Raw genomic sequence first — 15672 nt, 5'->3', positions numbered from 1 at the left:
ACAAACAAAATGTATGCTTACCTGATAAATCTATTTCTTTCCGGGCATGGAGAGTCCACAACTTCATTCCAATTACTAGTGGGATATTCACCTCCAGGCCAGCAGAGGAGGCAAACAGCACCCCAGCAGAGCTGTTAAGTGTCACTTCCCTTACTCATAACCCCCAGTCATTTGGCCAAAGGGAAATGGAAAAAGAAGATAACACAAGGGTATAGAGGTGCCTGAGGTTTACACATAAAACACTGCCGTCTTAAATTTCAATAAGGGCGGGGGCCTTGGACTGTCCATGCCCGGAAATAAATAAATTTATCAGGTAAGGATCAATTTGTTTTCTTTCCTATGGCAAGGAGAGTCCACAACTTAATTCCAATTACTAGTGGGAACCAATACCCAAGCTAGAGGACACAGAATGAAAAGAGGAGGGAGAACTGCTTAAAGAACTTTTCTCCCAAATGAAGCCTCAGCCGAGGCAAAAAGTAAAAAATTTGTAGAATCTGGAAAAGGTATGCAAGGAGGACCATGTTGCCGCCTTACAAATTTGCTCCACAGAGGCTTCATTTTTGAAAGCCCACAAAGAGGAGACGGCCCTAGTGGAATGAGCCGTAATTCTCTCAGGAGGCTGTTGTCCAGCTGTCTCATAAGCTAACCGGATAACGCTTCTCAACCAGAGACAAAGGGTAGTAGAAGTAGCCTTCTGAGCTTTACGCTTACCAGAGAAAACAACGAACAGGGCAGAAGATTGCCGAAAATCTTTAGTTGCTTGAAGGTAAAATTTAAAGCATGCACAACATCCAAGTTCTGCAAAATATGTTCCTTCTGGGAAGAAAAATTGGGACAAAAAGAAGGAACAACAATTTCTCGATTAATATTACGATCCGACACAACCTTTGGAATAAATCCCAGCTTAGTACGAAGGACTGCCTTATCCACATGAAAAATAAGGTAAGGGGAATTGCACTGCAGAGCAGAAAGATCAGAAACTCTGCGAGCAGAAGAAAAAGCAAGAAGAAACTAAAGCTTCCAAGATAATTTAATATCAGCAGAATGCATTGGCTTAAACGGAGCCTGCTGCAAAATTTTAAGAACAAGATTAAGACTCCAAGGAGGAGCAACAGATTTAAACACAGGCCTGATTATGACCAAGGCCTGAACAAAATATTGGACATCTGGAATAGACAGTGCAGAAATCTGACCCTTCAGAGTACTGACTGACAAACCCTTCTCCAGACCCTCCTGGAGAAAAGAAAATTCTGGGTACCCTTACCCTGCTCCAAGAGAAACCCTTCGATTCACACCAACAGAGGTAATTTCGCAATTTGAGAGTAACAGGCTGATGAGCCTGAAGTATGGTATCAATAACTGTCTCAGAAAAGCCACACCTAGCCAAAACTAAGCGTTCAATCTCCAAGCAGTCAGCTTCAGAGAATCTAGATTTGGATGAAGAAAGGGACCCTGAAGTAGAAGGTCCTTCCTCAGAGGTAACCTCCAAGGTAGAAGAGATGACATCTTCACCAGATCCGCGAACCAGATCCTGCGAGGCCATGCAGGAACTATTAGAATCACAGACGCTATCTCCTCTTTGATACAAGCAATTACTCGTGGAAGGAGAGCGAACAAAGGAAACAGGTATGCCAGATTGAAGATCCAAGGAACCCGCCAGAGCGTCTATCAGAGCTGCTTGAGGATCTCTTGACCTTGAACCGTACCTTGGAAGCTTGGCCTTTTGACGAAAAGCCATCAGATCCAATTCGGTAACCCCCTACATGAGGGTTATCTTTGAAAATACCTACGGATAGAGAACCCACTCCCCGGGATGAAAGGTCTGTCTGCTCAGGAGATACGCCTCCCAGTTGTCCACCCCTGAAATATGGATGGCAGATAGGAGACAATTGTGAGCTTCTGCCCACTGCAGAATGCGTGTCACCTCCTTCATTGCTAAGGAACTCCAAGTTCCTCCCTGGTGGTTGATGTAAGCCACCTAGGTGATGTTGCCTGACTGGAATCTGATAAACCACACCAAGGCTAATTGAGGCCAAGCCGTCAAAGCATTGAAGATTGCTCTCAACTCCAAGATGTTTATGGGCAGAGAAGACTCCTCCCGAGTCCAGAGGCCCTGAGCTTTTAATGAGCCCCAAACTGCATCCTAGCCCATCAGGCTGGCATCCGTGGTCACAATCACCCAGGAAGGTCTTAGGAAGCATGTGCCCCGAGGCAGATGGTCCTGTGTAATCCACCATGAGAGAGAGTCTCTCATGAGGGGACCCAGATCTATCCTCTGTAAGAGATCTGAGTGGTCTCCGTTCCATTGACTGAGCATGCATAATTGCAGAGGTCTCAGATGGAACAGAGCAAAAGGAAGGATATCCAAGAAAGCTACCATCAGACCAATCACCTCACCTCCATGCATTGGGCCACAGAAGGACAAACAGAAGACTGGAGAGAAAGGCATGAAGCCAGAAGTTTGGATTTTCAACAAGAAAGAATCTATAATTGTTTCCAAGAAACACACTCTTGTGTCTGGTACTAGTGAACTATTTTCCAGATTCACTTTCCACCCATGGAAACATAGAATAGACAACAACATCTCTGTAAGAGATCTTGCTAGTTGAAAAGATGGTGCTTGAACCAAGATGTCGTCTAGGTAAGGCGCCAACGCTATTCTCTGAGATCTGACCATTGCCAAAAGAGCCCCCAGAACCTTCGTGAAAATTCTGAAAGTCGTAGCAAGAAGAAGAGCAGCAAACTGGAAGTTTTTGTCCAGGAAGGCAAACCTCAGAAACTGGTGATGATCCCTGTGAATGGGAACATGAAAATAAGCCTCCTTCAAATCTATGGTCGTCATGAACTGACCCTCTTGAACTAATGGAAGAATGGAACGAATGGTTTCCATTTTGAAGGAGACACTTTAGGTCTAAAATAGGATGGAAAGTTCACTCCTTTTTGGGAACCACAAACAGATTTGAATAGAATCCTTGACCTGTTCCTCTACAGTAACAATCACTCCCAGGGAATATAGGTCCTTTACGCAGTTTAAGAAGGCCTCTCTCTTTACCTGGTTTGCAGATGTCCTCCCAGGGGCAGATTTATCCTGTCAAGGTTAAGTCTTGAATCCTATTTTGTAACCCTAGGATACTATGTCCACGGCCCAAGGATCTGGGACATTGAGTACCCAAGCCTGTTGAAAAAAAGAAAGCCTGCCCCCCACCTGATCCAAGACTGGATCGGGGCAGTCCCTTCATGCTGATTTAGAATCAGAGGAAGGCTTCTTGGCTTGCTTCGCCTTATTCCAAGGCTGACTGGACCTCCAAGAAGACTTGGACTGATCCGGCTTGGAAGAGGAGGAGCAAGACTTCTATCCCTTAAAGTTACGAAATGAACAAACATTAGAATTCTGGCGACTCTTAGGTCTATTTTTCTTGTCCTGAGGAATGAAAGATCCCTTTACACCAGTAATTTTGGAAATGATCTCAGCCAGACCAGGATCAAACAAGGTCTTACCCTTATAAGGCAAAGACAGAAGTTTGGACTTTGAAGAAACATCTGCAGACCAAGATTTTAACCACATAGCTCTGCAAGCTAGAACAGCGAAGCTAGACATCTTGGCTCCCAGTTTAATCACTTGCATGTTGGCATCACAGATAAAAGTATTGGCCAGTTTAAGAGCCTTGATCCTATCCTGGATCTCCTCTATAGTAGTCTTTTCTGAAATCGGGTCAGACAAGGCATCGCACCAATAAGATGCTGCCCCCGCAACTGTAGCAATACTTGCAGCAGGTTGCCATTGTAATCCTTGATAAATGTACATATTTTTAAGTAAGCCTCTAGCTTCTTATCCATAGGGTCCTTGAAAGAACAACTATCCTCAATAGGAATAGTAGTTCTCTTGGCTAGAGTAGAGATAGCTCCCTCAACCTTGGGTACTGTACGCAATGAGTCACGTATAGAGTCAGCAACAGGAAACATCTTTTCAAAAACAGGGGACAGGGAAAAGGGGATCACTGGCGGCTTTTCCCATTTCTGAGTTATAATTTCTGACATATAGTCTGGAACTGGAAAAACTTCCACAGATGAAGGGACATCATAAACCCTGTTAAGTTTACTAGACTTTTTAGGGTTGATAGCGACAGAAGACTCAGTCATCCAAAGTAGCAAGGCCCTCCATTAAAAGTAAACACAGGTGTTCTAGTTTAAATCTAAAATAAAACTCCTCAGATTCTGCTGAATTTTCCCCTATGAAGTCAGAGTCTGAGATCTAACCCTCAGAAGCTACTGAGGTATCTTCTTCATCAGACATATGGGAAAGGTTGACTAACGCAGATTTAGTGGGCTCAGAAACCTTACTAACAGAAATATTTTTAGATTTCCTCTTCCGCTTACCCAAAGCAGGGAAAGCCGATAAAGCTGCAGAAAAAAACGCAAAAGTTATCTGCGCAGCAAAATCTCCTGGTAATGTTGAGAGGAACCGCAGGGCACTGCATGTGAACCCAATAAGGTTTGGGACGTTTGAGGAGATAGAGGCATATCCTGAACAACATTTGGCTCAGAAGGGTTTAATTTATCTTTAAATTTTAAGGTCTTGGATAAGCAAGTAGAGCAAAATTGCAAAGGGGGTATTGATGTTAGCCTCCAAGCAGAGTAAACATTTGTCAAAAGCAACAGAATCTTGATCTGTGTCCATAATCACAGGGATATATATATATATATATATATATATATATATATATATATATATATATATATATATATATATATATATATATATAAAATAAAAAACCACCTCCCTTATCCCTAAACGATAAGCAGTCAAATAGCAGTTTTGCAGAAAAAAAGATAAAACTAAATTTTGAAATTGCCACCTCTATAACCTCAGTCTCACTGAGGAGTCTTACCGCACTGGACCAGGAAGGCACCACTAGATATCGTCGGGAGTCTCCTCTGCACAGATCAGAGAACTTCCTCCTAAATTAGACAATGCAAACTTCAAATATCAGCCGTCACAGAAGAACTCACTGACGAACTACGCTCCACTCTTCAAGTGAAAAATGCAGAAGAGCGAAGAATCACGTGAGCGGAGTAGAGAAAAAGAAACACTGCCATATAATAAAAGCGTGCATTTCTTGAGGGAACCGTTAACTATAAAAATGCAAATATCAATCTCTGTCCCCTACAATATTGTGCCTTGAATGCCAAGTTGAAAATATAGGCTGATAAATAAAGGAGTATTAACTCCTTACTATGAGAATTAACCCCTTAACCCTTGAGCCAGTAATTATATCCTCATATTAAGGGAAAATGTAATAACCCTTTATGTCCTCCACACACACACAAAAGGCCTGCAGAGCTGCTCAACTACATGATCCCTTATAAAAAGGGATATTGTGTTGCAAATAAAGATCCACTTGGAAAGTTAACCACCAAAGTGCTGCCCTTTAGTACCTAGAAGGCAAACGCACTTAACTGTGGATCCAGCTGCAGGGCAGGAACAGCTTCTTAGGTGTGACAGACAAATCACACTCTGTCAGGGACCTGTAGAAAGAGAGAGAAAAAACAGAGTAACCAACTTTGGTTTTCTACTAAGGCGTAGCAATAGTGTTAGAAGTAAAGCAAAGACTACCTCACCAGCTTCTACCACCATTACTCTTACTAAAGAGATTGACATGGACACAGCTAGACCCCAATCCTTGCTTGCAGGGAAAAGTACCCATTAAAGGATTAAATATCTTCAGACACTCATCTTCGTCATCCTCCCGTTGATAGAGGCAAAGAATGACTGGGGGTTATGGCAAAAAACAAAAAGAGGAGTTCCGGATCCAAAAGTAAAAATGTCAAAATGTATTAATCATCCAAAATATTAAAACGAGGAAACGCACAAACAAGTTTGTCAACAGGACACGTGTAGGCAGACAGGTCCTATGCGTTTTGGCTATGAAGCCATAATCACGGGAGTTATGGGTAAGGGAATGACACTTAACAGCTCTGCTGGGGTGCTCTTTCCCTCCTCCTGCTTGCCAGGAGTTGACTATCCCAATAGTAATTGGAATGAAGTCGTGGACTCGCCATGCCATAGGAAAGAAATCAAGTTTTACTCACACTACTAAACTTTTTTTCTTTCATGATTCAGATACAGCAAGGAGCGAGCACATTTCTGAAACACTATTGGCAAAATTTATCATGATTGTAGGTGGACAGGTTCACAAATAGAGAAACAGTCCGCCCGCAATCACCACTTGTAATGCTGCAAAACATGGCAAAATGTAATATTGCACAAGAGTTTCCTTGTGCAATGCCCCCCCCCCCCCTGCTCTACCCTACCAACTGCTCTAGAGCAGGGCATTTCAATCACCCAGAATGAGCAATTGATCTCTGCATTTGAGGTGGCAGAGAAGCAAAATAATCAGTTCATGTTTCTTAAATTTGTGGGTGCAGGTTTGCTCATGACAGGCTGCCCTGCAAAGCTTTAAATCCAGCTTAATAAATTGACCCCTACAGGACAGTAGTTTTACAAAAATACTTTTAACAAGAACAATAGATGGAGCAGTGTTTGCTGCCATGTAGTGCTCCCGACACAACATAGGAAGGGATCTTCAAAAGAAAGAATGCCAAGAGGAAAAAGTTAATTTAAAGGGACAGTCTACTACAGAATGTTATTGTTTGAAAAGATAGATAATTCCTTTACTACCCATTCCCCAGTTTGGCATAACCAACACTGTTATATTAATATACTTTTTACCTCTGTGATTACCTTGTATCTAAGCCTCTGCAGACGGCCCACTTATTTCAGTTATTTTGACAGACTTGCATTTTAGCCAATCGGTGCTGACTCATAAATAACTCCATGTGAGTGAGCACAAATTGTATCTATATGACACACATGAACTAGCACTATCTAGCTGTGCAAAACTGTCAAAATGCACTGAGATAAGAGGCAGCCTTCAAGGGCTTAGAGATTAGCATATGAGCCTTCCTAAGTTTAGCTTTCAACAAAGAATACCAAGAGAACAAAGCAAATTTGATGATAAAAGTAAATTGCAAAGTTGTTTAAAATTGTATGCCCTATCATGAAAGTTTGATTTTGACTAGACTGTCCCATAATGAAAGAAGTCAATTAGAACCATTTTTAAAATTGCATGGTCTATATGTATCAACAATTGGGGCTTATCTTCCCCTTAAGAAAAATAATCTCTCTTCTGTCATAGGGATAGACCGATATATCGGAGCGGACGATTATTAGGGCCGATGTTTGAAATTTCTGAAATAATCTGTATCAGCCAGAAACTTACAGATATGGAGCAAATCAAAAGAAATGTAGTTCTGTGTACTTCAGGGAAACTATGTAGTTTTAAGTGACACAAATCATCACACTAATCATCTATAGCAGATATAAGCTTGACATAGCATAGCATCTAATAATAAATAGCACTGATAACAGAGTCCAAGCTAAGGTATTCCTGGGAGCTCAGTTACCAGCTACCATACCCCCAATGGCAGGCCTGTAGATGGACTTGCATAAACAAACATATATGATTTGTGAAATGGAAAATCTGATATTTAAGTGGCACTTAAAGCTACAGAGTTTCCCTGAAGTACACAGAGCTAAATTACTTTTGATTTGCTCATAGGGGTCAGCAACACATAAAATCAATCTAATTACTGTCACAAATAGAACATTATTTGTTGCATTCTGATAAATTTTACACATTTGCAAAATATTTTACTAAAGCGTCTATATTTGACGATTTTTTTAATTTAAATATTTTAATTTTCCCCTTTCATGGGCATAGAAAAAAAAACATTTTAAAAAAAATGATAGTTCAGGCACATCAATTAAATGTCCACAACAAACCTTGAGTAGAAAGCTTTTCACTATAGGAGACTAGTATAATTATTCTCTAGCAGTGGATACAATGCTCTGACCATTAGGAGAACATGCTGAAATGTTATGTTTTCTGCACTATAATCTTTTTCTACTTAACTGGGAGTATTAAAGAAATCGTGTAGTGTCTAGCTTTGCAGTAGTGGCTTAAATTTATTTTATATCGGTGTGCAGTTTAATAGGGATTTATGCCATTTTTCTATGTTTTGGGAAGCCATTTAATAAGTTAATTTTCAAGCACTTTATTTTTTCCAGTTGTTTACCTTTAATGTTTAAAATTTTAATAAGCATGTTTAGTTTATACCAGATTTGTGTAGAAATTGTGCTGATATTTCAAAACTTTAAATGTACAGAATATCGGCCGCTGTCATCGTTTATCGGCCTAAAAGGTGGTCAATAATCGGTATCGGCCCTGGAAAAAAACAAATCGGTCTATCCCTATTCTGTCATGTGAAAAATAGTTGACAAAAAAGTGTAAATATAGTTTAATGGGATATTTCGGTCAAAATTTAAATGCTCGGGCGGAGCTTGGCCACGCAGGCGGATGGCTGTGTTTCAGAGAAGCTCCTAATACAAACGGCAATACAACCTCATAAAATGGTGTAAATCCATTAAAATACCGCAGCTAACATAAAGGGGAGAAGTGGCGATCTACTCTGACCTATTATAAGAGGTGAAGCTGGGCTATCGAGTCAACTGGCTTAGGCGCTGAACCTGCTCAAAGTTTGATGCGCTACACAGAGGAACCATTTTGCAGGCTGTGGAGAAGCGAAGAAGCCAAGCTACATAGCGATGCGGTGAGGCTTTCTAATTTGCCGTGTAACACTGACTCCATCCATTGCATACACTGCTGCTAACCCGCGGAAAGCACTGGGGCCGTGACATTATCTCAGTGCGAGACCAAGGAAGGCACAAGCGCAACAGCCGCAAGACATCCACACCGTCCCAGAAAGTAAGTCATACTTTTAATTTGTGGCATCTTAACAGCCCCTGGGTATTGAGCACCTCTGCTTCCCTGATACTAAGGGCCATACAAATAAGCAATCTCACTGCTACGCTGCCTCTTAGTGACAAAACAAATAGATGCCATTGCTGAGTTGCTTAGGCACCACCTACTATCTTCGATTTAAAACTCCAGCTTGCAAAGCTCCTTATCGCACTGCTGTGCCTAGAAACACACTAACCAGGGGGCACTTCATTCTTTAAAGTGAGGAATTAACCTTACTGCATTGCGCATGGAAGCTTTATCTAAAGAATACGGACTGAGATTCTAAACAGCCTATATACACAAAACATAGTTCAGCACAACCTCATCTCATACCAGCATTACTAGCTGCACTTATATGAGTCTGTCTACCATACTGCACTTATAGTGCTGCTTCACCCTCTCCAGGACTTTTCTTCTTTGGTTTTATAAGTACCGGGAGTGAAAGCACCAAGCGCAGAATTTGTTGCTCAAATACAAAACCTACCACACTCACCCCAGACGCAGGGGCCTTAAACTCCTTACACCTAACGCTTTAAAAATATAATTTAACATCCTGCAGAGCGGCCATTAGGTAATGCCTCACAAAAGACAAGGTAAAGCTGAAAAAAGCACATCATCCAGACCACTGAGCAAATTCCTGAAGCCAACAGAGCCACCAAGTGCAATAACGAGCGAAGATATGGCCAACAGCCAGCAAACACTCCCCATACCGACTTGCTAGAGTGGCCTGCAGTCACAAACTCCATTAACTAGAGATGACCTGCAACATATATCTTCAAAAAATGATATTCAGAATGTAATTGCGGAAATGTGCAGCCTCTTTGGGGATTTAAGAAAATATATCAACACCTTAGAAAACAGAGTATCTCAAGTAGAAGAGGCACAAGCTAATGCCACCACCTCTATACAGCAAACTACCACTGAGCTTCCCAGTATCTCTAATCACTACGCACAACAATAAGACTGTCATCTTTAGGTCGGGATCCGAGGTGCAGGCCTTTTACGCCAACTTAATCAACACGGAACATCCACAGGCCGAGGACAACATGGAGTTAGGAAACTCTGGTATTTCTTAATTCCTCCAGCGCTGTTGCCAAAGACTTAAAAACAATAAGAAATCATCTTATGTTGAAACAAGGAAAATGTTGTATTCTTTTTTGTATGCAATTACACTCTTTGGACTAGGATTGCTAAATCAGCTTGTAGTACCAATGGAGCACTATTATCTAGCTGTTCTAACTTAAAAATGTTGGTGCTCAACTTATACTAATCTAAGCCTCTATGCAACTTAAATGTATAAGCATCTGCAATACGCTGTTAGCAAAACAACAATCCATCATAACCTTGTTCTAATGACAATTTTTCTCTATAGATAATAGGAAATAAAGCTGTAATGCATAGCTCATACCAACACTGATCTCCCTCTTAGGATGCCAAACAGGCCCCCCTAATACAATAGAAGAACCTTGACAAAACATAGACATAGGGACTTCCTACACAAAGCTATTTTGAGGCGTGCCTTTAATATACATTTTAACTCAGTGCTCTTTCCCCTAAATAGGAGGCCGCCTGGATACACTCCAGCGGGCCTGGAGGACCCCGAAAAAGCATTTAGGGACACACTACCTGGAGCTCCCTAAGCGTAGTTGTATAGCTCCATTAATGATATTGTTCAGCCCAAAATCAAAGTAGTAACCCTCACTACGCCACTCCACCCTTACTACACTCTTATACACCATTTATTATGCACTACCCATGGCCGAACGTTTTAGACCCCGGGTGTTTAATCTGTTATGAGGTTGTTCGTCCTTATGGATTCTTACCCTCATTGACCTTTGTTACATGTTATACAGTTATTGAGTACTTGGTTAATAATTATTAGCATCTTTTATTGCAACAAAAAAGTTTACCGCTCTCACTGTTTGCGGTCTTGAATCTTAAATACTTTACTTTTTTCTTCTTAACTAACTCCTCTACTAACTCTCACTAAACCCTTTTTTCCCCTTCCCTTCTTTCTGTGCTAGTCCTATCCTTCACCCTTTTTTTTCTCATAGAATGGATCACCAGTTTAGCAAATTTCAGACACACAATATCATCTTCACCACCATAAACGCTAAAGGGTTGAATAACCCAGGTAAGAGATCAATTGCATTAAGAGATCTTAAAAAACTACAAAGCCACATTATCTTCATTCAGGAAACACATTTTCGTAGGGGCCAAAATGCACTTTGCTTCTGGTACAACTAAAAAATGCAGGGTGGGAATCTTAATTCATCACTCCACCCCCCTCAAACCTACACATATCGAAAAAGACCCAGATGGGCTGTTTATTGTCTTAAGAGGCACGCTCTATGATCACCCTATAACGCTGGCCACAATATACGCTCCAAACACTGACCAATATCGGTTCATTAAAAAGATTCTCCACAGCACTCTTAGACCATGCAAAGGGCCGGGTTTTTGCAACGGGCGACCTCAATGTTCTCCTGGACCCTGGTCTGGACACCTCTAATGGCATTACTAGTATACCTAACAGGATTCTAAAACAAATCAAAACAACCATCTCTGATCTTGTTTTGCACGATGTTTGGAGAGTATTACACCCAACACATAAAGACTTCACATACTACTCACCTCCATACAATAAATACTCGCGTATTGACTACATTTTTACCGACACTGTGGGTCTTGACATGGTTAACACAAGCAGTATTGGCCACATAACTTGGTCTGATATCCCCCCACTACATACATATGGAAACTGGACGAGACACTCCTTGACAACTCAGTGAGTTTTGCAGTTCTGCTTTGATTACTAACAGACTACTTCACACATAATGACCCTACTCAAACATCCCTAACAACCACTTGGGAAGTCCACAAATGTGTTATGCGTGGTGAATTCCTTAAACATAAAGCCGAGTTGCTCAAACAATACAGGGCTAAACACTCTCAATTACTTAATACCATATCCACCCTAGAGAAAAAACACAAATAAAATCCCTTGGATGAGGACACTAGAAAAACACTAATACACACTAGAAATTATCTAAAACAGCTTTTAATGGAAGCCTACCACCGCAGAACACTTACAATCAAAGAACAATACTACGAAGGCGGTAACAAACCTGGAAAGTTGTTAGCCAGATCACTATGAAGAAAACAACTTAAATCATATATACATCATATAAAGACTGAAGACGGATCGTTACTAAAATGCAACAAACAGTTTGCCCATGCCTTTCACTCCTACTATAATGCCTTATACAACATTAATAACATGGCGGGATCACAAACACAAAATAACACTAACCTAAACAAACAACAAGCAATGGACACTTACTTGGGTGGACTGGAGCTGCCTAGACTAGATAGCGAGGGTGTGGCCTTTCTAGATGCCCCTATCTCCAAAGAGCAGTTTTCCCAGGCAATTAAAGGATTTACCACAAGGCAAATGTCTGGGTCCCAATGGGTTCACTATCAGGTACTACAAAACATTCCTTAGATCTCTAACAGCAACTATGATCCAACTTTTCAATAGCTTGAGAGACAGCCCCCAGCTTGCCAGCTCAATGTTGGAAGCCCACATCTCCGTCATTCCTAAGCCGGGTAAGCCCCCCAATGCCCCTGAAAATTTTCAACCTATATCTCTGATAAATACAGATATTAAAATTTTAACAAAACGTCTAAACAAATATCTTCCCATGCTCATTTGGACAGACCAAGTGGGCTTTATCTCGGGAAGGGAGGCCAGGGATAACGCCTTCAAAGTACTCCAACTAGTACAATACGCCAAAATGGAGAATGTGCCCATGGCTCTTTTTTCTACGGATGCAGAGAAGGCCTTCGACCGTGTCGACTGGCTTTTTCTGTGTCAAGTCATGAAAACAATGAATTTCAGTGAATCATAGATTAACATGACTTTCGCACTTTACTCTACACCAAACACTTGAGTTCGAGTTAACGAAGCACTCTCAGATACATTTAAAATAACAAACGGAACCAGGCAAGGGTGTCCTTTGTCGCCTCTTTTATTTGCCCTCTCCGTAGAAGCCCTAGCCCAAAAAGTTAGGAATAATCAGAAAATTACGGGACTCAACATAAGAGTCTCCAAACATAAGCAACCACTCTATGCTGATGATATCCTTTACACCATTACAAATATAAACACATCAATCCCTGAACTACTAAGGTATATCAAAACCTATGGGAGACATGTCCAACTTTCATCTTAACCTTACAAAATCTGAACTTCTAAATATAAATGCACCATTAGAAGAAATACAACTATTACAGGACAGATACAAAGTCTCAATAACCCCTTCACCATTAAAATACCTAGGGATTTATATTACAGCAAACTGCGGGATCTATATAAGAACAATTTCTTGAAACTAAAAGAAGAGATAGTCAGAGATCTCTCTACATGGAATAATAAGCCACTCTCATGGTTAGGCAAAAAAGGAGTAATTAAAGTGAATGTCTTACCACGTATACTTTATATCTTACAAACTGTCCCAATCTCCCTACCTAAAGACTTTCTTCCTCACTTACAAAAATCGCTAGAACAATTTATATGGAAGGGCGCGAAGCCTTGCGTGCCAAGAAAACCAATGTTCTTACCCAGAGATAGCGGGGGTTTGGGCTTCCCTTACCTGACAACTTATAGGAGTGCTATACTACTACAGCGCTTAATAGAATGGTCCCAAAATAATACAAACAAAGCGTGGGTGCGACTGGACAGACAGATATTTAAACTTAATAATGTAGGGGTTCTGGCATAGACACCACATACGCTACGTCCCAAAACACTTAACAACTACCCCATATCCTCTGAAACTTTGCATGAATGGGACAGGTTACTGTCCACTAGTACGCACCTCTCCTCTAAATATTCTCCCTTACTACCTATATTCGAGAACCCGGAGCTACCATACCATAAGTTGGGAACACGGATGTGTAAACGGTATAGCTTAAGAACAGGTTCCTTACACTTTTATTATCGACAATGGGAAACTACGCTCACAACAGTGTATGGTAGAATTACACGGCGAGTTATTCGCCTACTGCCTGAGATACAACCAACTCTTGCACTCTTGACACATCATACAGACAGAGTTTTGCAAGGAAACTTACCCCATTTGAACACTTATGTACAACATCCACCCCATCTTTATTATATAAAATCCTACTCCTACCCCCAAACACACAACTTCCGACATACACCGGGGCCTGGAATAAAGAACTTAACATGACATTAACCAGGAGACATGGCATAGGTCATTCAGACTAGTAAAGCACTCATCTATATCTGCTACTGTACAAGAGATACAACTCAAATTAATGTGCAGATGGTACCTCACACAAACAAGACTACAGAGATGCTTCCCAACAGTGAGCCCCCTTTGTTGGAGGGGATGTGGCGAAAACGGCATGCAACTCCACATCTGGTGGTCCTGTCCAAGGACCAATGGATTCAACCTTATGTCCGATAAAATACAGATCACTATACCAAACTCGCATGAAACAATTCTATTCCTTAAACTTCCAAAAAATCAAAGAATCATACAAACAGGCTTTACTGCTGATTATGCTCACGGGAGCAAAAAAATTATACCCAGAAAGTGGAAGTCTGGAGATATTACATCAATTGAGGAATGGATCTTATCGGTCGACGAACTGTTGACCCTTGAGAGATTCCATTACTTTAAAACTTACAAAATAGACACTCATGAACTGATGTTGGCAGCCTGGAAGGATGCTCCCCTTTAAAACATTGAAACACATACTAGAAAATCATTGCGTTCATACTGGATGCATTGATTATTGGATGATTGGCCTATGCCTCTGGAAGCCTTCTCCACCTTCCCCCTTTTTTCCCCCCTCTCTCTCTCTCGCCCTCTCTTTCCCCTCTTTTCACTCCCTATAATCTCTTCAAAATACTCATCTTTATTTGACTCAAATTATGGTGTGTGTACACAGCACATATTTAGCTACAGTAAAAAAAAAAAAAAAAAATCAAGCTTACAAAAAGAACTTAAACTTGATATTTTTTATCTCACTTTCAGTTATTATTGTTTGTTCGAGGGATTTACTGTACACGATACAGCCGACATATTGCAGGTGGTACTTGTTACTCAGCTTTTTTTTGTATAATTATCTCTCGTTACTTACATAATCTTTCATTTGTATTGTTTAACGGATGATACATGAATCAATAAAGTTTGTATGAAATAAAAAAAAAATTTAAATGCTCATAGATGAATTACATCTTTGAATATAAACATATTTGCAATATACATGTTTTGGCAAAAAATGCTTCTAGTAAGTAATCACTGTTTTAGTGTTAGCATTTTTCTCTGCACATGCATGTGAAGCTTAGGTAGATATTCTCATTGTACCAGCATTTTAAATACTGCAGCTGCTAAGAGCACCATTGGGGCTTGTATCATGTCAGCAATAAACAAATCGAGTCATTACCAGATGGTACAAGTTCATCCAAAGAGAGAAGCACTCTACCAAGAATAAACAATAGCTTAGTAGCTTGTTCTGTGGCGAGTTTCCACCTAGGAGCAGCCTCTTTTAGCTCAGTTGTGCTTTTCACAGAGGAAAACTTTCCTGAAGTTCATTAGTCTGATTCCACTGAGTAAGGTCAGTCCAGCCCCAAAATACCAGGCCATTCTCCTCTGAACAAGGAACATGACAACCCTGACAATTGTTTCAGCCTTCTGTGGGCCTCGTCAGTGAGGTGCAGCCATATTCCTCTATGAAAAGCACAACTGGGCAAAAGGAGGCTGCTCCTAGGTGGTAA

General features: G+C 40.8%; 1 protein-coding gene across 1 annotated transcript in view; it reads right to left on the bottom strand.

Moving 5' to 3' along the window:
• The window catches only part of MTIF3 (mitochondrial translational initiation factor 3), a 65369-nt gene that overhangs the window by 12521 nt on the left and 37176 nt on the right, over nucleotides 1-15672 (bottom strand). The window lies entirely within an intron of this gene.

The sequence above is a fragment of the Bombina bombina genome, chromosome 3, assembly GCF_027579735.1.
Source record: "Bombina bombina isolate aBomBom1 chromosome 3, aBomBom1.pri, whole genome shotgun sequence".
NCBI classification, from domain to species: domain Eukaryota; kingdom Metazoa; phylum Chordata; class Amphibia; order Anura; family Bombinatoridae; genus Bombina; species Bombina bombina.
The sequence above is the reverse complement of the archived record's forward strand: the minus strand, read 5'-3'. Positions and strand labels throughout refer to the sequence as shown.